General features: G+C 37.6%; 1 protein-coding gene and 1 long non-coding RNA gene across 4 annotated transcripts in view; both read right to left on the reverse strand.

The window, feature by feature from the left end:
- The window catches only part of LOC132159940 (uncharacterized), a 58097-nt gene extending 57239 nt beyond the window's left edge, over window positions 1-858 (reverse strand). For all 3 annotated transcript variants that reach the window (XR_009437922.1, XR_009437921.1, XR_009437923.1), the window contains exons 1-2: window positions 661-858; window positions 478-572 (exon numbers count right to left, since the gene is read on the reverse strand). This is a non-coding gene — a long non-coding RNA (uncharacterized LOC132159940). The remainder of the gene's footprint in view (window positions 1-477; window positions 573-660) is intronic.
- The window catches only part of LOC132160206 (receptor-type tyrosine-protein phosphatase C-like), a 241630-nt gene that overhangs the window by 150034 nt on the left and 71316 nt on the right, over window positions 1-20280 (reverse strand). The window lies entirely within an intron of this gene.

The raw sequence follows: 20280 nt of genomic DNA on the forward strand, positions 1-20280 counted from the left end.
ATCGGTGGAGATTCTCAGTAAAATAATACTATTCTAACAAACAATGCTTCAAATAAATTGAGGACTCATGCACCAAAATAAGTTTGCCCTGCATGTACACATTAAGATCGATTCATCATCGACATCCCTGCCAAGATTCGAATAAACACTCATTAACTTATTAATTTTATGTTAGTATTTTAGTGTTATGACTAGTGATGATAAATAAGCTTCAATAAACACTATTTACTAGTGAGAGATATGTAACACACAACACAAAAACTGGATCAAAATTTGAATGAATATACACCATTACAAAGACCTTCTATAAGTAATGTGAACAACTAATTCACAAAATGCCACATAATACAAAACACAGCAGTAAATACATAAAGAAATGAAAATATATATGCATATACCATTGGAAATTTGCTTGTTAAAATATATATTTTAAAAAAATTTATCAAGAACTTTTAAAAAATAACAAATTGTACTTACATAAGACCAAGCATAGGACCAAAACCAAGGGTCCTAGCGCAAAAAATCTTGCCATATCCAAGAGTTCAAAAGCCGCTTCTAAGACACCATATGTCCTATTTGAAACAGACACAGATCTGGGTTAACCATTAGAAAGCGTACTGGCTTTTTGGTCTCTCTTGCTCTGTTTTCATGTAATCTTACGTGTTCTCATGCGTCTAATCAGTCGGTTCAGTTGCCGGAGAGTTTTCACCTTCAAAAAAATCCTTAAGCTGTTTTTAGGGGTCTAGAGACAGCAGAGCAGTGTCAGAGACACTCTCCTCTTCAGCTTTTCGTTAAGGCCCTTTCTTAACAGGAAGTTGCATTTTCATCTACGCCACACATCTTTTGCCTTCTACTGCATCGTCCTTCAAATGGGAAATGAGAGAAAATGATCTCACTTGTGCTTTTTTTTTTTTTACCAACAACCAGCATCTATATTGGGAGCAGCACATTCAGAAGATGCACATTTAAAACTAAAATCTCCTCTACTTGAATGTGTCAACATTTCAAATCAAATGTCAAAGACACAGATAATGTTACGATACTTTTACAACGAACTGTGTGTGTGTGTATATATATATATATATATATATATATATATATATATATATATACATTTAATTTTAATGTAATTTAATATATGTAGTGCCTTGCAAAAGTATTCAGGTCTCTTCATTTAAATTTTTTTTTTTTTTACATTTAGTTTTTTTTGCAGCCTTATCTTAAACTGCTTTAAAGGAATCCTATTGCACATTAATTTACACTCCATAAACCAAAATGGCAAAGCAAAAACAGAACTGTCACAAATTAAATAAGCACATTGTTCAGCCTTACCCTTAACTCAATACTTAGCTGAAGGACCTTTACAGCCATTTTTGCGTATGATGCGACAAACTTTGCACATCAGCATTTGGCAATTATCTGCCATTTTTGGCCTCACCTGTTAACCTCTCATGCTCTGTCAGCTTGGATGGGGGCAGACACACATTTTCAGGTTTCTCCAGAAATATTTGATTGGGTTCAAGCTCAGGCTGTGGCTGGGCCACTCAAAGACATACACAGAGTTGTCTATAAGCAACTCTTGCTGTTGTGTTTAGGGTCATTGTCCTGTTGGAAGGTGAACCCTCTGCCCAGTCTGAGGTTCTGAATGCTCTAAACTGGGTTTTCATTAGGATCATCTCTATATTTTGGTGCATTGAGCTTTTCTTCTTCTCTGATGAGTCCCTCAGTCCCTGCTGCTGAAAACCAGCCCCACAGCACGAGGCTGCTTCCAGCACACTTTTCTTTTGGGATGGTACTTCAATTAAAGTAATTTAAAGCCGTTAACAAGGTTGCGACATAGCAAACCGTGAAATTTTTTTGGGGGGGTAATTTTGCATGGCACTGCATATATATAGCAGAATTTCATGAGCCAATTAGTGCCCGTGTTGTGTGTACAAAAGGGGGAAGTGTTTGGTTGCTTGGGATTGTAATGGAGACCAGCGAGTAGATGCTGTGCATGTAAACCTTTGACGCTAGTGAGGACGCTAGTAGCTGCAGTCATTTAGCCTCCTTGTTAGTGCATCTACCTCCCATGCCGGAGACCTGTGTTCGAGGCCCACTTGGAGTGAATAGGAAGTACAGTACTACTTTGAGGACCCGGGAGAGAGGGGTTACATTGGTGCCGTGACCCAGATGGGAGTGAGGTTAAGGGGGGTGAGTGTAACAGAGGCCAGCAAGTAGATGCTGTGCAGGTAAACCTCACTCCCCTTTTTCAAGAGATGCACTAGTGGCTGCAGTAATTTAGCCTCCTTGTTAATGCGCTCACCTCCCACGCCGGAGTGAGCATAAGGTGAGGCGATGAGGACCTGGGAGAGAGGGGTTACAGGATGCATCATCCTTTGTGACGTAGCACTTTGAATGAGTGACAGCAGTTGGGTTATCCTCCTGTCTGTTGTGTACTGGCTGTTGGCCAGTTTTCAAGTTGGTCTCTGTTTTAAAAATGCATTTCTGCCTGTTAAATTTGTGAAAGTGAGTGAAAGTGAAGTGAAGTTTTCAGGTTGGTATCGCTTTTAAAAATAAAATAGAGAGACTTATTACCTTGTTTGTTATTAGATATGGACCTGCAAGTAGCTGTAATCTGCGTGGTGACCAAACTAATCTATAATATGTGAATGTCTCATGAGAAGTGACATTCCTGGATGTAAACATGGGTCAAGTGTACACAAAAGGGTTTCATTATGATACTGATTTTTCATCCTCAATTGAATGGCTCAATGGTGATGTCAAACTCGAACATTTTCTTCTCTCACATGGCTCACAAAACTTTAAATTTGTCGCTTCTTGACTATTTCTCACTTTCCAAGCTACTCTGCATGTAGGCAGTGCTGCAAGATACCACTTCCTTGCTTGTTCTTTTTTCTCTCCTCTCTTTTTTTGGTTTCCCGCCTGTTTGAGGAAGTAGCACAGAGAGAGAGGCTTGCAAAGATGAAAACTTGTGACAACCTACTAAACATATGGACACAGATAACACAGTAAGATAGTAATTGAACTTTAAATACTGATCATTAGTGAAGATAATTCAAAGAGACTGATTACTCAGGATGGGAATTCTTATAAATTCCTGTGTATCAGCGAATCAAAAGTCCGTGCAAATATAAATTCCTCTTTTCTTTACTTCTCTTTAGCACTTTAAGAGAAACTGTAAGTAAAATTAGTCATTTCTTCCATTTTTTTTGTCAGTCACATCACTGTTCTGAAGATGCTTGCCAGAGTTTATAAAACCAGCTTCTTGTGAAACTTGTGGCAATGATACCAAGTATTAGTGAGAATGTTCTCAGACTATATATATCTGCTTTGATGAGATTCAGGTTTTTATATTGTTTTATCACATTAGTTGCATGGCTAAAATGGTATTAAAGTGTAAAACAACATATAAAACCTCAAACATTACAACACAATAAAGTAGTAGGTGGTGGGTAGTTAGCTCAAAGGGTAAATCAACCAGTTTTGGAAGTCTGTTCTCTCACTCAAATGCACATTTGCAATTTTGCACAAGTAAATGCACAATCAGACACATAAACTCCACCCACATTTGTACAGATTGCTATAGCCAATGAGTAATTCCAGTTCTGCAGATTGAAGATGAAGACTTAAAAATTACCTTTGACCCACTACAAGAGTACTTGCTAAAAGTCAATGTAAAAGTGGCACATTACATCAACATATTCAAGCAACCAACACTTTCATTTGATCTTTGACTGATTGTGTATTCAACAATAAACCAAATTAAAATTCGGAAGACAATGTGAGTAATGTGTCCCCATGTATAGTAGATTAGCAGGCTGATTTTAGATGGGTTTTGACCATTTTGTTAGCTGGTCAGGCTGGGAGACCAACTGAGCAACAAGACAAAACCAACTTGGCCATGTTAGGAGACCAGCTTGATAAACTCAGTCAGATAAGCTAAAACCAGCTACTTCCAGCTTAGACCAGCCAACCTTGACTGCGCTTCTCAAAAGCAACTATGGTTGCAAGTTACGCATACAGCCACATTCGTGCCATTTGATTTGACTAATTGTGTTTTTAACAATAATCCAAAAGTATAAATGTTTGAATGGGCAAAACTCTCTAGCGTTTTCGAGATTTAGGTCACCAAATGTTAAAGCCAGATTAAATAAATACTATTCATAATTATATGGATAAAAACTAATTTTGTTATTTGGATGCTATATAGGCTAAGCTAGCAGGCTAATCAGCTAGCAGTATGATAAGCTAGTACAATAAACAATGGAAAAAGTAAGCTACAGAATCCAAATGAATAAAGAATGAGAAATGTGTAATTTCACAGTCAATAATTTCAGTTATATACTATAGAGTGGGGGAATTATGACGTCACTTTGTAGGCAGATTGGCTCTTAGCATGACACTGGTTCACTCGATAAAGCAAATAGGATTTTTCCATAGGCTTTTGGATTATCACAAAAAATAAGCTCGGTGTTCAACTATAGTTCATGAAATGTACACGTTTTGTCCATCAAGATAATCTTCACAAAGTAATATAACTTTGATGAATTTTGAAACCTAATTAAAAGTGCCAGAACTTAAAAGCTAAACTTAGGCTATAAACCAACTACAGCATACTGTCCATCGCCTTCAACGTCACCACCACCATGCTTCCGACAACTTTTTCAAACTTATTTTTAATGTGTTTAGTGAAAAGGATTTACTCCGTATATGAATTTTAATCCCTCCTATGAACCTTTTCATATAAACTTTAATAAGTACAAAACTAGAGCCAAACTAAAACTGAAATGAGACATTAATAATAAATAGTATAGTAAATAAATGAAATAATCATAACTAAAGGGCAAATGAAAGCACATATTTCTGTTCATTTCGAAATAAGGTGCATTAAAAATAAAATCGTTGATTAATATGAATATTTTATACTGCATACTATTCAAAAATATTCTAGTGCATTTAATCTATTAAACAACAGCAGAGTAAGCTAATTTTTGGATATGGTAAGATTAAACTTATTTTAATGAATAAAGTAACACATTTCAGCTTTGTTAGGGTGGGTACACAAAATGTAATTTTATCCTCTCTTCCAGGCAATCCTTATATGCTTTCTAACAGCTTTATGTGGCCGTAAATATTTAAATTTAACGTGGCTTTAAGCACTATGCATAGTTAAATTTTCACTGTGACTAAGCCATTAAATGTGTTGTCTACATGGAATAATCATAATAGTTTACCTTATGAATCCAGAGTCTCTCTGTATCAGTAGATATGCCTGTAGTCCCATATAGCAACTGCCTTTTTTAAGAAATGTAACATTTAAAAAAAAATTACGTGTGGGGTGTAACTGGTGTGTTTTATGTTGTAGAATAAAATAAATTGTGCAAGTATCTTGAGCCTGTGTGAACTATGGAACTCATTTTAGGCTTTTAACCATAATCCCATTAAAAATACCCATTGACTCTGGGACGATGGATCCGGAAGTCCGGAACTCGCTTCTGGATTTTAGCCTATAAAGTGACATCTTAGTTCCACCACTCTATTACAATTGACAATTAAGAGGACATTGTGGTCATTACAAAATTTATTGAGATTTTAAATCAGGCACTGAATAAAGTACCTATTAAAAGTTTAGCCTTAACAAGCACCACTAATACAAGTTTTAGTATCTGTACAACTTTATGTAGCCTTCTATATTTTATCATCTTGACCCTTTAGTCTTTAGTTTAAGTACCCTGTTGACAGAAATAATCTTAATATTCAGTTTATAAATACATGAGAAGAACTCTGCTGTTCTAGACTCGCACAAATTATGCTAAGCTAAGTACCATTTGATCAATATGCAGATTTGATGAGTGTATTTGGTTTGAAAGCTGTTATAGTGTGTGGAAAGAAAATAATTACACATGTACTGATTAATCCTGCTGGTTACATTCCCTGTATTTCTCAGAACTTTCGACCTACTCCAGTACATTTCGAGGGACTGCTACAGGAGAAAACCAGAACTCTGACCTGAAAGATATCTTTGTTGCACTTGCAACCATATTTCTCATGCTTTGTGGCTGTCTGGCACTGGTCCCCACATTGGTGTACCACCTGCTTCTATAAATATCTCAGGGGCATAGCCCTGTGTGCTAGATATGGCTGCATTCCAATTCTTGGCTACATGAAATAAAAGATTAAAGATAACTAGCTAAAATCATAGTATGAACATAGTATGTTTTCAGATACTTAACTTCATGTTAATTGCAATTCAATTAAAATATTACAGTTAAAAGTATTTAAAACAATGAATGTTAAATATATTAAATATTAAATAATATACAATGAAAATATTTATAATTGCAAACGTGTGATGAAGTTACAATTTAGTACATTTAAAATAAATGTAAATTTATTAAAATAAACAATTAAAATATACAACTTTAGATGTAATTCTGAATAACACACTACAGTTAAAATATAAGTACTTAACATGTGTTTTATGATAGCAAACACATCAACATACAATGCACTTTAAAGGATGATATAAGATTATTATATCATAATGACTTAATATGTACTTAAAAGTAAATGTTTTAATTTTACATTATTACAAAGGGTACTTAAGTCACAAAAGTATACAATATTAAGTGCACTTAAATATTTTTTTTACTATTACTTTATCTGCTCGTTAAAAAAAATAAAAAAAATAAAAATAATATATACATATATATATATATATATATATATATATATATATATATATATATATATATATATATAATGTTAAGATTTGAAGTAGACAACATGTGCACATTGAATACAATTAAGCACTTTTTAAAACAAAGGCAACTGTGCCTGGAGAGCAAATTATTTACTGTGGACTTTTATTCATTCTTGTTTTTGGAGTTTATATTGCCCACAAACCATTGTGGTAAGGAAAACAGGTTTGTATCATTAGTAGAAAACTGTGAAAGCATGTCCGCAACACATTTGACACAGATGATTTCTGTGAAACAAGATACAAAAAAAAAAAAGGAAGAAAGAAAATAGAGCAGCACGTGATTCTATCTAATGGTGGTTGTATTGTGAAAAGTGGCTGCTACATATCAAAATGGAGGTCGCTGGAGGAGAGAGGCTGACAATTAAGAGAAATTGGTGATGTCAGCAAAGAAGGATAATAGAAATATTTTATTAAATTTTGAACAAGATGATTAATAATAAACAGTATTTATTAATATAAAGATTTTAGGTAGATGCTACACCTTATATGCCTACTGCCCTATTATACAAGGCCAAAAACAATACAATAATGAGTACCGGTAATATGACCAAATTCATAGTATTCATCAAACAGTACAAGAAAAGAAAAGTGTCATTCATACTATATACTGTAGAATGTCATATTACATTCTTTGACAGATGTTTTTTTTTTTGCATTGCTGTTTTGACTTTTTGGTGCTCAGGTTGTGGGGGCGTCCCAGCATGTTTAACACCCCGTGATGACCTCAATTCTCCACATGACCTCATAATGACACCAGCTGCATTGTCAGGAACTGCCAGATGTCTTTGTTAGGTAAGAAATGAAGCTCATATGAATTAAAATCGAATTAGTTCTGACCTGTGGGAACCAATAGCTGTGCATTTATCTGAACATTTTCACTTTACACAGTGTAAATCCAAATATATCACCATAAAGAAGCAGAGCAAAGAGGAAGAGTTCACAGTTTGCTTAATTTTGTGGTTTCTCAGACCTGCCCCTCCCGCTCATACTACATCTGCACCATGTTTAGGCCACGCCTCTTCATTTTTACATATTTAAGTGCTTGGTGGTTTAAAAATAGAGATTTCATCAGCCGCTGACACACCAGCGATCTTCGGATCTTTGTGCTTTCTTCAAATAGATTAACAAGAACAACCAAGCTTGCATGCTGTAGGTCATCAGCTGATCGTGACATACAGCACAAGAGAGAAATGGTTATATAGAATATTTTTAACATCACTTACAGTCATGGCCAAAAATACCCTTGGTAAATATGATCAAATAAGGCTGTGTAAATTAATCTAAATTGTTAATCCTTTTGATCTTTTATTAAAATAATAATAAAACAAATATTAAAAAGCTAATTTTTCATTGGATAATAAGAATTTAAAATGGGGGGAATTATCGTTATGAAATAAATGTTTTATAATTGTGTCCAACGTGTAAATTCTCAAATACACGTTGGACACAATTATTGGCACCCCTAGAAATCCTTATGAGTAAAATATCTTTGAAGTATATTCCCATTCATATTTACAATTTTGAGCACTCCATGGTGATTATGATCATGAAATTATCCAACCATGGCTCCCTGTTTCACAGAAATATAAATAGGAGGGATACCAAAGCCTGAATTCCCTTAAACATCCATCACAATGAGAAAAACCAAAGAATATATTTCTGATCTGCAGCAATAGATGATTGAGCTTCACAAATTAGTGAAGTGGCTTTAAGAAAAGAGTTAGAGCAGTGAAAATCCCCATTTACACCATCAGGGCAATAATTAAGCAGTTGCAATCAACATAAAATGTTACAGAACTGCCTGGAAGAGGACGTGTGTCTATATCGCCCTCAGGCAGAGTGTGAAGGAGAGATTGAGTGGCCAAAGACTCTTCAAGGATCACAGCTGGAGAATTGCAGAATACAGTTGAGTCTCAGGGTCAGAAAACCTTAAAAAAATGTCAAATAGCACCTACATCACCAAAAGTTGTTTGGGAGGGTTACAAGAAAAATTCTCCTAGCTCATCCAAAAACAAACTAAAGCAAATTAAGTTATCAGACATGACAGCAACTTCAAACGGGACTGGCTTCTATGGTCAGATGAAACTAAAAATACAGCAGTATATTTCATAGTACACATTGGGTACTTTTTATCGCTGTGTTCACCAAACCCATCTTGAGTGTTTGCTGCTAAAAAGCTCTTTTTTAATATTGTGAGTCGATATTTCTGCTGGAGGTGCTGGACATCTTGTTTAGATACATGGCATCTTTGATTCTATCAAATTCCAACAGATGAAAAATAAAATAAATCAGTGACTGACTCTCTTAGAAATCTTATAATGGGCCATGTTTGGATCTTCCAACTGTAAAGTAATCCAAACACAAACCTCAAACGCAACATGTGTAAAATGTGTATTAGAGAAAAACATTTATTTTATAATTATATTTCCCCCCCATTTTAATTCTTATTATCCAATGAAATGTTAGATTTTATTTTTTAAATTAAAGATCAGAAGGATTAACAATGAAGATACATGTTCACTGCCTTCTTTGATCATATTTACCAAGGGTGCCGATATTTTTGCCCATGACTGTATATTTAATGTCCCACAATACTGTACACTGCACACAGAAAGAATGTGCTAGCCAATTTATGGTTGATTAGTAAAACATGGTAGTTTTGGGACATACAGTAATACCACAGGTGGGTCCAAAATCAGGTTGAGTGATGGGTTTTTGATGTATTTTGATGCAAATTTTTCGGATCAGAAATTCTTTAGACCAGAACAATGAACTCATGCTTTCTTGGTCTGATACTGAGCAGCTGTATGTAGATAAGCAGATGGGTGCTTAAGATTGTGTGATGATTACTTTGTTAGACTTTGTGGTAATGTGGCAAATTCTGCCTAACCTCTCTCAGTGAGTCGGAAAATTATAAGAAAAGGTTACATGATTCACTTACCCTCCCGTCCACCCCACTTCTGAGGCATGGCAGTAATTAAAGTGCACCAGATGGGAGACAGGAAATTTCTCAAGCATAGGATATGTACCCCTACAAGAAAGAGAGGCAGATTTCTACAGCTGGTGCTTTATCGTACCCAAAAAGGACAATCTGAGGGGCCTGAACCATAATTTTTTATACGGTATACAGAATCAAGATGCTTAGTCTCATACTCAGTGTCATAAATTCAATTCAGGGATTGGTTTGTGATGACATATCCAAAGCCTTCTACACACTGCATGATTTTAGCAATCCTATAAGATCATTGCAGATCACACTGTGTGACGTGGATGTAATTAACTTGGGTACGACATGCATGTAGACAGTACGATGACGACACTATGTGACTTATAGTCTATGAAGCATGTTTCTATAGAAAAATAAAATGTCATCAGCATGTGCTAATGGTAAACAAAAAGAGAATGATAAATCACACTTTGGCAGTTTGTGTGCTGAGAAAAAGTGGAAGTGGCAAAAGAGGAAAGAATAAGAGCTTGAGGTAAGCACTTTTAAGTTTTAGTGCCATGTTGCATTGATTTCATGTCACTGTCACAGGTCGGAGCGGACCACAGATGTCGTGAGTCACGCCCCTCCCTAGTTTCCACCTCGAGGAGGTCCCAAGAACACCCCAATGACCAGACACACGAGAGACGGTAAGTATTAAAACAGCTCTATTAAATTACTAAAAAAGGTATAGGGAAGGGAGGGGGGAGGGAGGCTAAAATCCAACTCCCCAATTGGGGGAGTATCAGTCTCGAGTCTCTTAGACTCCGTCACGGGAGATCTCGGTAAGTCCTTCACTCCTCTTTCTTTCTGGCTATGTGACGACAATCAGCTTATTCACAAGTGCCCCTTTGTTCTAGCTTGCAGGACAGCTGCCCGGGGCCCTCTCCTTTTCCTGGACGTATCAGATACAAGTGATAAGTATTTAGAGTGAATGTACGGTGGATACCTGCTGCTTCCCGTGGCGAACTCCGAGGCGGCCCAGCGGGTTGGACTCCCGTTCGTCCAGATGCTGGTGGAGCTGCACAATGGCTGTCGGAACCAGACAGAAACCGTACTGGTAAGTGTACGGGAGGTGTTCACGGTTTCCGTATCCTGAGTAATGGGTAGACATGCAGGTAGACTCTTCAAAGGGACCTGCTAGATCTGCACAAGAACATACAAGTAAGTATGACAGGACTGGACATGGACGGTGGACAGAGGGGCCACTGGCTCTTCGCTCGGGGCACAGGTAAGTCTGTAAGAAAGACAACTGAGGCTTCACTTGGGCATACAGGCGAATGTACAACAATATGCTGGCTTTAGCTTTGGGCATAAGGTAAGTACATCAAAGGTAGCTGGGACTTCACTCTGGGCATGCAGGCGAATGTACAACACAATATGCTGGCTTTAGCTTTGGGCAATAGCTTACGGTGAATATACAGGGAAGCAGAAAGGGATGTTACTCACACCTTTTGGGGAAATAGACGTCAGGCGTTCCTTTTCTGAGGTTTACCAACTGCTGATAGGGATGCGGGTCGAAAGCTGCTGCTGCGTTGGGCCGAACACGGCCTCCGCTGATGTCACACACAGGTAAGTTGTTTCACCCAGGGAGTGCTACACTAGGTGGGTCGGACGCTTCCCTCTCCTTTCTGCCAACCAACAGGGTGAGTCTTCTAGACAGGGGCGAACCTTTGAAGAACTCCGCAGCAGGTAACAATACACGCACAGCTGATTTCCTGCTCCAGCAGCCAACTCCTCACCATTAATACTTCCCACTATATCCACACTGTTCTTACTTGAATTTGTTTCCCACCTCCGTTACGGGGGGGGGGTAGAAGGGTCAGGATGTCATCGATGGCCTCTAATTAGAGATGTTGTTTTCTTCGCCCCGCCTCAGTACTCACTTCCTCCACAGGATTTCGTCGGGCCTGAAAGGGTGGTTTTTGACGACACAAATACAGCACAACACTGCAATTTTCAAGTGTATACACTCACAGCAAAGGACAAAGGCTCACCCACTGCACTCCACACACTCTTGGTGAATTTAGGGTCAAACCCCCCGTCTGACCAAAGACTCGTCCTGGAAATCGTGAGAACACTGATGCAAAGAATATTCAGATTTAAACGTCGCCACCACGACACCCCAACGTCTTCTCTCACTCCTGGTCCCGGCTCACCCACAATCCTCCTCCACGGTGGGGCCGCTCACTATGCCAAAAGGCTCACAAAAAAGGCTCACAGATAGTTCACTCCAGATAATTATGCTGCTGTACGATGGTTTGGAGTACTCACACCGTTACTAACACGAGGTCACTTTTCCCTCTTCTTTCCAGCTCCTGCATACTTCTCCTGCTGCCACGTGACCTGTCCAAAAAGGGCCTCCTTCAGCGATATTTCCGGTGAGTCTTCCTGTTCTCAACCACTCAGAATTCGTTACACATGTCCATAGAGCATTTCACAGTTAGATAGACATCCCAATATACTCAGCCCGGTTTCTGTTTCTGCCAAACCCTTGTCTCCGTCTTCGCCCAGCCAACAATATTCCTCCGCTTTCTTTCCACTGCCCTTGCCCAAACACTCCAACTCAATCGCCGTATCAGCTGGAATAAACCAACTGTCCTCTGCAGTTTCTGAGGCCCTCTTTATACTCCTCCCTCTCTCCACACTGCCCAATCCGCGATCGCCCCATTCATCTAGCCACCTGCAATCAATGAAACCCTAATTTCCTTCCCCGGAGTTCCCGGAAGTAACCGGTGTTTGAGGATTATGGTCCGGGCGGAACCAATCTCCGTTCTTTTAGTTCCGCCCTTACAAAGTCACTCCGTGACATCACATTTGTATTAGCTGGTCAGTAAACGTGGGTCGTAGCAGCAAACACACTGTGCGATGATCATGATACATTTCTGACACAGTCAAAACTATCGTATGTTATCTTTGGTCACAAGACTATGACAAAGGCTGTTTTTTTTTTACCTGTTTCACTGTATGACATAGGACAACCAATTCTGAGCCATGATCACAGGAATTGCCACGATTGTTTCATGATGACAATCTTTCGTCTGGGACAGCCAAAAATCATGCAGTGATTAAAGGAGGCCTACATTCACATTGACGTTCTGCCAGAACATAGAAAGTTTCTCAGGTTTGGTTTTGGGGGAGAAGGTTACCAATATCGAGGTTCTTCCTTTCAGCCTAGCCTTGTCCACACACACATTCACAAGTGCATGGATGCTGCTCTGGCTCCTATGTGACTCCAGGGCATCTGTGTTCTGAATTACATAGTCATAGTCAACATAGTCAATCAGAGAGCCACGTTTTTCAGGGGTAATGCAGGATTCGGCCATGATACAGGTACATTTGTCTCCTGCACATGTGATTTCAATTATGAACCCTGTAAAAGACTTCAAGCCAGACCAGGAGCTTTCTGTTTTAAAATTTCAGAAGCTTTTAGGTCTTATGCTGGCAGCATGCATGTGTCTGCTCAACAAGAGACCTCTTCAGTTCTTGCTCAAGTGAAGAGGTTTACATCCTCTGAATCATGCCTCCCAGATTATAAGATTCATGTGCAGAGAGCTGTGTACTCTATGCCTTTGAAAAAAGACAAGGATCCTCAACAGCGGTTTGGCATTAGAAGAGCCCTCATCTTTCATGGTACATACATTTCTTTAAGATGAAGGCAGTTTTTCTAGCCCCTCAACATGTCATCCCACGGCTAAGGGAATACCACATGTTGGTCAGGACAGACAACAATTAATTTTACTATTTCATTATTTTTCTATATTAACCACTACCATGGCGGGCTGTGGATACCTGTAAGACTCTCCTTCTATAGCTCTACCAGCAGTTTTAACAAAGGATCACCAGCATTGAGTTCTCCATCTCTTAGCGGCTCCATTCTGGTTGGCATAGGTTTGGTTTCCGAACATAATGTCTTTCCTAAATGGCATCTCTTGGGAAATCCCAATCTGGAGAGATCTTCTCTGTCAAGTGCAGGGGACAATAATTCATCTCTGTCCAGAGATCTGGAAGTTTTAAGTCTGCCCCCTGAGGAATACCAGTACATAGTATCTGGTCTTTCGGCCAAGGCTATTAAGACAATCCTCAGTGCTAGAGCTCCTTCTATGAGGATGATGTATGCCCTGGAATTGCAACTTTTTGATGACATGGTGTAGACAGCAATATGTGAACCCAGTTATGTGCCTGGTTGGTCAAGTGTTAGAGTTCCTTCAAGAATGTCTCGGGGTAGGATTGGCTTTGACTACCTTGAACATATTATTGCCACTATTTCCACTACCCATATTCCTTTGGATGGAGCTATGGTTGAGATACTCCCCTTGGTGTCTCAGTTCTTGTGGTCCCATTGAGGTATGTCTGGCAGTCATGAGCTCCCTCCTTCAACCTATCATTGGTCCTAGGAGCTTTAATTAAAGCTCCTTTTGAGACTTTCTAGTCAGTCTCAGAGAAAATGCTCTCTCAAAGTGACCCTGTTGCTAGCATTTACACCAGTAGTAGGGCTGTGACGGTTGCCGTGACAACCGCGTCACCGCGATGGTCGGTTGCTACCGCGGTTGTCTACTGCCACCGGCGGTAGTGCACGTGACGTCACAAACTCTATAGCAAGCATAATAAAAAGTTTTGTATATAAGTGTAATAACTGTAATAGTTGCAAATTCTAAGTCTAGGGTTATTAACAAATTACCTCAAACACAGCGTTTCCTTTAGATATGCAGATTTGAGCGCAGGAAAATACAGTTTATGCATTCAGCCAATTAGTTTAGTGTTGGGCGATGGATCTTGTTGGGAAAGCAAATACCGCATCACCGATCTGGAGTCATCTGCATTCATGTCATCCATCAGCGTTTGCACAAGTTCTCGTGATCGCAAACGCTGGCTGGTCAGGTTTGGTGAGGCTTTCTCCAAACTGGCCAAATACAAACGAGACAGCGATGAATAAACGATGGTAACAAGAAATATGGCAACGATTCCTATTTCAAAGAGAGCGCGTTCAGATGAAGAGTTAGTTATTGAGCTTGCTTGGTGGCGGAAAAGTAAACCGGACGCAACACAACCGCGTTGCGACAGGTTTAGTCTGTCTAGTGTCTATACAGGGCATTTGAACTCAGTGTCAGTAGCCTACATCACAGACCGGACGGGGATTTATCATGTCATGTTGTGCTACATCCAGTGTAGCATCACTGATTATAATGAGTATTTTGTCGCGCTGCGTCGCTCGCGTCCGTTAGATAGGGGGTATTTAACTTTCTTATTTAGGCTACTTTCTTGTTTAACTGAATTATTTCTTTGATATTTATTTTAGTGTTTTGCAGGTGGCGTTCACTGACAGAAGTGCTCAAATAAACACTAACTGACGAGTTAAATAGGATGTGTTGGAGGAGTGAGACAGTGCTGGGCTGATTTCTAGACGTGCATACATATAAATATATCCTGTATATAATATATATAAAATATATTACATGCATGCACAGTTTAAGTCAGCTTTAATCACCTTTTTTGGTAATTCCATGAATTAACTGACCACGACACTGCTTGCACATAGTTTATTTCGCAGTTTGATATGAAAGGATACGCACAAAGGAAGCGCGCGCAGCCTTTGAGCACAGGACCGTCCGCGCTCGCTTAACTTGCACCTGATAATAAAGTGAAGTGGAGCGCGTGTCTGAAATGTCTCCTGTTCAGTCATTCTGCGACTGAATAAATTCACTTCTTGTCTTGAGAAAAAGTGACGGAAGCAGCAGTTGTGAGTGGGTGGCCATCCCCTCCCCTACGTAAAATAATTTGAATACGTTAAACTGGAAAAAAAGTATCGCCTTCGTTAACGAGCAAATTTTGACACTAATATATTTATACGTATATATATATATATATATATATATATATATATATATATATATATATATATATATATATATGTGTGTGTGTGTGTGTGTGTGTGTGTGTTTTTTTTTTCTTCTTTTTTTTTTCAAACACCGCGCCACCGGCGGTTGTTGGTCCATGACTACCGCGGTGGTAAAAATCAGCCACCGTCACAGCCCTAACCAGTAGTACACCAGAGTAGGAGATCTCCAGGCCCTTTTAGTAGCCGCCTCCTGCTTGGACATTGATTTGGAATTGTGTTTGTCCTGTGTGGCGGCTATGATAAAAACGTAATTGTGCTAAAGGTTTTATGTCAAGAGGAAATTACTCAAAGCGAGACTTCTGTTGAGACCATGTGCTTCAGAGAGAGTTTCACATCTTCATCAGAGGTAAAAAAAAAAAAGAAAAGTTACAGGTGACGTAGATATTTATTTTCAGTCACGTTTACATAGTAGGGAATAACAATAAACTATCTAAATGTCCAATGTTGCTTATATTAGATGTTGCACGTATTAAACCTTGCAAAATCATTGTTGCACTTCCAATCAGTACAGTTTCTTGTAAACTAGCTTCTCTACGCTAAAACGGATCAAAAAACATTTGAGAGAGTGAGCAACAGGTGTGTTTTCAGTATTGAGTTGACATGTTTGCAAGGAAACACATAAAATGTTTAATACAGCTTTTATAAATACATGAAAATGATACCAATTATAAATAAAACTTCTTGGCCCCCCAGTATTGTGGTCTAGAACGGCCATTTTATTTTCATACAAATAAATTGCACAGTGATTCAGACTTTAAATTGCTTACCATTCTGCAAAGCATCCCTTGTTTTATGCATGAAAGTCATACAGTTTTAAAGGGTTAATCTAGATTTATAATTTATAAATTAAATGTTATCTGGCATGTCTGATAACTTTACACATTCATGTTAATCAGAGGTGACGTCTCCCTCTTCCCCATCAAACTGATCCACACAATGCTAAATGAATGATTTCAGCTAAATGAATGCTTCAGTGATTCACTTATTAAGACTTTCTGCCACCCACTGGCAGTTTAAGTTTCATATACTGTATACTGTAGCCTAAAACTGAATCATCTGGTTTCACAGACAAGGCTTAAACCTAGTCCCAGACTAAAATGTAAGTCTGAGCTTTTCCAACTGAAAAAAAAGTGCACTGACTAATCCTAAAAAACATCAGTACCTTTGTTTTGTCTCAAGATGCACAATTTTTTTTCTTAGGCACATTTATATAAATTAATTACATTTCCTAATTGAACTATGACCTAATGTTTGTTCAGTCTAAGCCCTGTCTTTGAAACCAGACATATATTTAAATCTTTAATCGCATAAAATTATTTATGCCTTTTGTTGGCGGATTCCTGGACAGAGATTGTCAAATTCTGGACTAAAATGACCTTTAAAACCAGATTAATAGAATTCTGCTTTCTGTGTCATGGTTTTAAATAGTCATAGACCTAGTCTAGTCAATAGTTTAATGAGCTGATTCCTGGAGGAAGACTACAGCTATTTCAGGACTTCTTTTTTGTCTTCTTCTTTAAAACACAACATTAGGGTACAATATAATGATAGGTTTAATTTAATCCTCACTTTAGTCCTAAAATAGCTTGAGTCTTCCTCTAGGAAATGGTTATGGCACCCAAGGGATGCTGGCTCTCAGTTATACCGGTCAGTAATTTATCCAATTGGTCTTCATTTACAGATAACCAGTTTTAAACCTCTCTTTGGGCATATATATATATATATATATATATATATATATATATATATATATATATATATATATATATATATATATATATATATATATAATATATACTAAATTATTCACCATTACTAATTTGAAAACATCATTTTAGAATTTTAGAACTATAGAACTAGTGACGAAGTAATGTTGAGTTCCTTCATTAAAAGAGTAGGTTATTATGAGAGAAGGACTGAGTGAGTGGCTTTAGAATCACAAAAGTGTTTTTACTTATTCTATGGGCTTTATAGTTTTACAAAAAAGGAATAATGAGTCCATTTGCTTAAACATATTAGGCAAAGAATAAATGTTAAAAATATTAACCCTTCATAACAGGGTAGGGATTTCCAAAACTGAATACTTTTTTTGCACTTTGGCCACTAGAGGGGGAAAGTTGGTTTTGAAGAATGATTGCACATTTTTTATATCCCTAATTCCTAAATATGTAAATTGAGATGCCTGATTTTAAATGGATAGTTTTGAAGAACTGAAAGGAATTGTATCTTAAAGGCATTCACTGATCAGTTTATTCTGTATTCTGAGAATGTACCACAATGAGAGATAGTTTCTATGATGACTGAAATAGTAGACTGAGCTTATACTGTATAACAGGATATCATTGGCATTTAGCCTAATGATATTATGCTTAGCCCACTCTAGTTGATCAAAAGCCTCAGTGTCAAGAGAAACAATAATAACAATAACCAAATTCTGTATTAATGTTGTGGGAGTATATTATCTTTGAAACACAACTAAGATTAGAAAAGGAGTCCCTATTTTAAATTAGTCCTGTCTTGCAGAGTAAATTAAATGACCAAGTTACAGAACTAAACCTAATGGACAAAACTTTAGGCAAAATTATTTGGTCTCATGTTAGAAGTGAAAAATTGACCTATAGCTAGTTACTTCCTCTGGCTCTTTCTCTTTCTACATGGAGGAAGTCACAGTCTTCCTACGCAAGAATAAGGAGGTCACGACTATCCAATATGTTTTTACAGCCAGCTCATTGATTACAGCCCTGGAGCAGTATAATAATTAATTGTTTGAATCTGTCATTGGTGTCTTGATGAGACATGTTTTCTCAAAAATCAAAATATTGACATTGTTTTTATTTAACTTTAAATAAAGGCACATTTTTTTATTTGTTCTTCAGACATTCCTCCTGAAATGCAATGTATGCAAAGTGACCATACAACAGAATCTAATATAATTTTGAGATATGTTTAATACTTGTTGAGTTACAGAAACACTATCTTTATAATATTAAACAATTAAACAATATTGTTGAATTTTCTATGCAGTTGTTTTTAAAGAGAGAAACAAGATACAATTCTAGTTTTAACATTATATGTTTTCAGACATTGCTCTTTAAAAAAATAAATAAAATCAAGTTGTTTACAAAGTGACATACATTTGTTTATAATGTAAGTTTACTCATGGAGCCACAATGAGATCCCCATATCTCTGGAGAATAGAGATAGGCATTCGATTACATTTTCTTAGTCTATCGTCAGGAGAATTAACTATCGATTAATCATTAATATTTTTTATAATAAAATTATTTATTTAACTTTTATAATTCAAAAATGCAATGAATTCAAAAATACAGCATTACAAGATCAACTTGTGGCAGACAGTTAAACTACGTTCAGTTAGGTAAACCGAACATACATGCGCGTGCATATGTATTGCTCTAAAGCAGCGGAACCTGCAGCTGCAGGCCGGAGTTCTTAAACAGACACCTCATTTGTTCCAAAATAATAAAAATAATAATAAAGAATCATGTTAAACAATAACTTAAAAAAAATAATAATAAAAAAATAATACTTAGATCTGACAGGTTTTGTCAAAATGTAATTCAAAACTATCCCAGACAGAAGAAAGGGCCAGATATTAGCCTTCCTAACAATAAAGCTAACTTAACAAATTAGTCTACTTAAAGCCTCGTGAAAAATAACTAACTTTAGTAACTTGCATACAACCTCTGCACCAGTCTTCAGATTTTTGTTGAGAAATATAAGCATGTTGACATGATCTGGGGTCAGACGCAAACCACAACCTGGTGATAGTCAGTTCAGCCACTGAAAAGACCCACTCTGAGGGGACTGACGTTACCGGGATGCACAGGTACCTCCGCGCTAACTTGGCCAGCCCGGGGAACCTTATTCCCTTCACTTTCCACCAGTCTGTAGGTGTGCAATTCAGGGGTAGAGGAGTCTCCCTCAGAAAGTTCTGAAGTTCTGCTTCGATGCCAGCCTTGCATTGAGTGGTATAGTGATCCCCAAGGAGTTGTGCCATAGCAGATGACTGGCAGGTCACGACTTCAGTGCTTGCGCTCCCCTCTTCGAAGTCAGACAACGCAGCCTTGTCTCCCCCAGCCTGTTGGATAGCCACCCTATCGGTCCCCACCGCCACTCCCAGTTCAACAGGTTTCACATTAGCAGCCAGTCTTTGTGTTGGTGTAAGAAAGCCAAGGTGTTTGTGACAAGGGTCCAGCATTGATGAGATCATGGGGGAAAATGACACAAACTCACCAGACTCAATCTGTATAAATATATGATGGGGAATCAATAATCAGAAAAAGTAATATTTTACTGTTGTTTATTTTATGAACAAAATTAATATTAAAATTAATATTTTTATGGAGTAAGAGTAACAGTTTTATTCTTCGTGGGGCTTATTGCTTAAATCTAAATAGGTAACGAATAAACTAATACATGTGTTATAATAACGTTATATTTTTTATTGTTTATTATATGAATAAAATAAATATTAAAATGAATATTTTTATGGAGTAACAGTTTTATTCTTCGCAAGACTTACTGCTTAAATCTAAAAAGGTAACACGCAGATAACAGTAAAGTATCCATGTAATTATGTATATGTAAACTAAGATAAAAAGTTTAGCT

The sequence above is a fragment of the Carassius carassius genome, chromosome 16, assembly GCF_963082965.1.
Source record: "Carassius carassius chromosome 16, fCarCar2.1, whole genome shotgun sequence".
Lineage (NCBI taxonomy): Eukaryota > Metazoa > Chordata > Actinopteri > Cypriniformes > Cyprinidae > Carassius > Carassius carassius.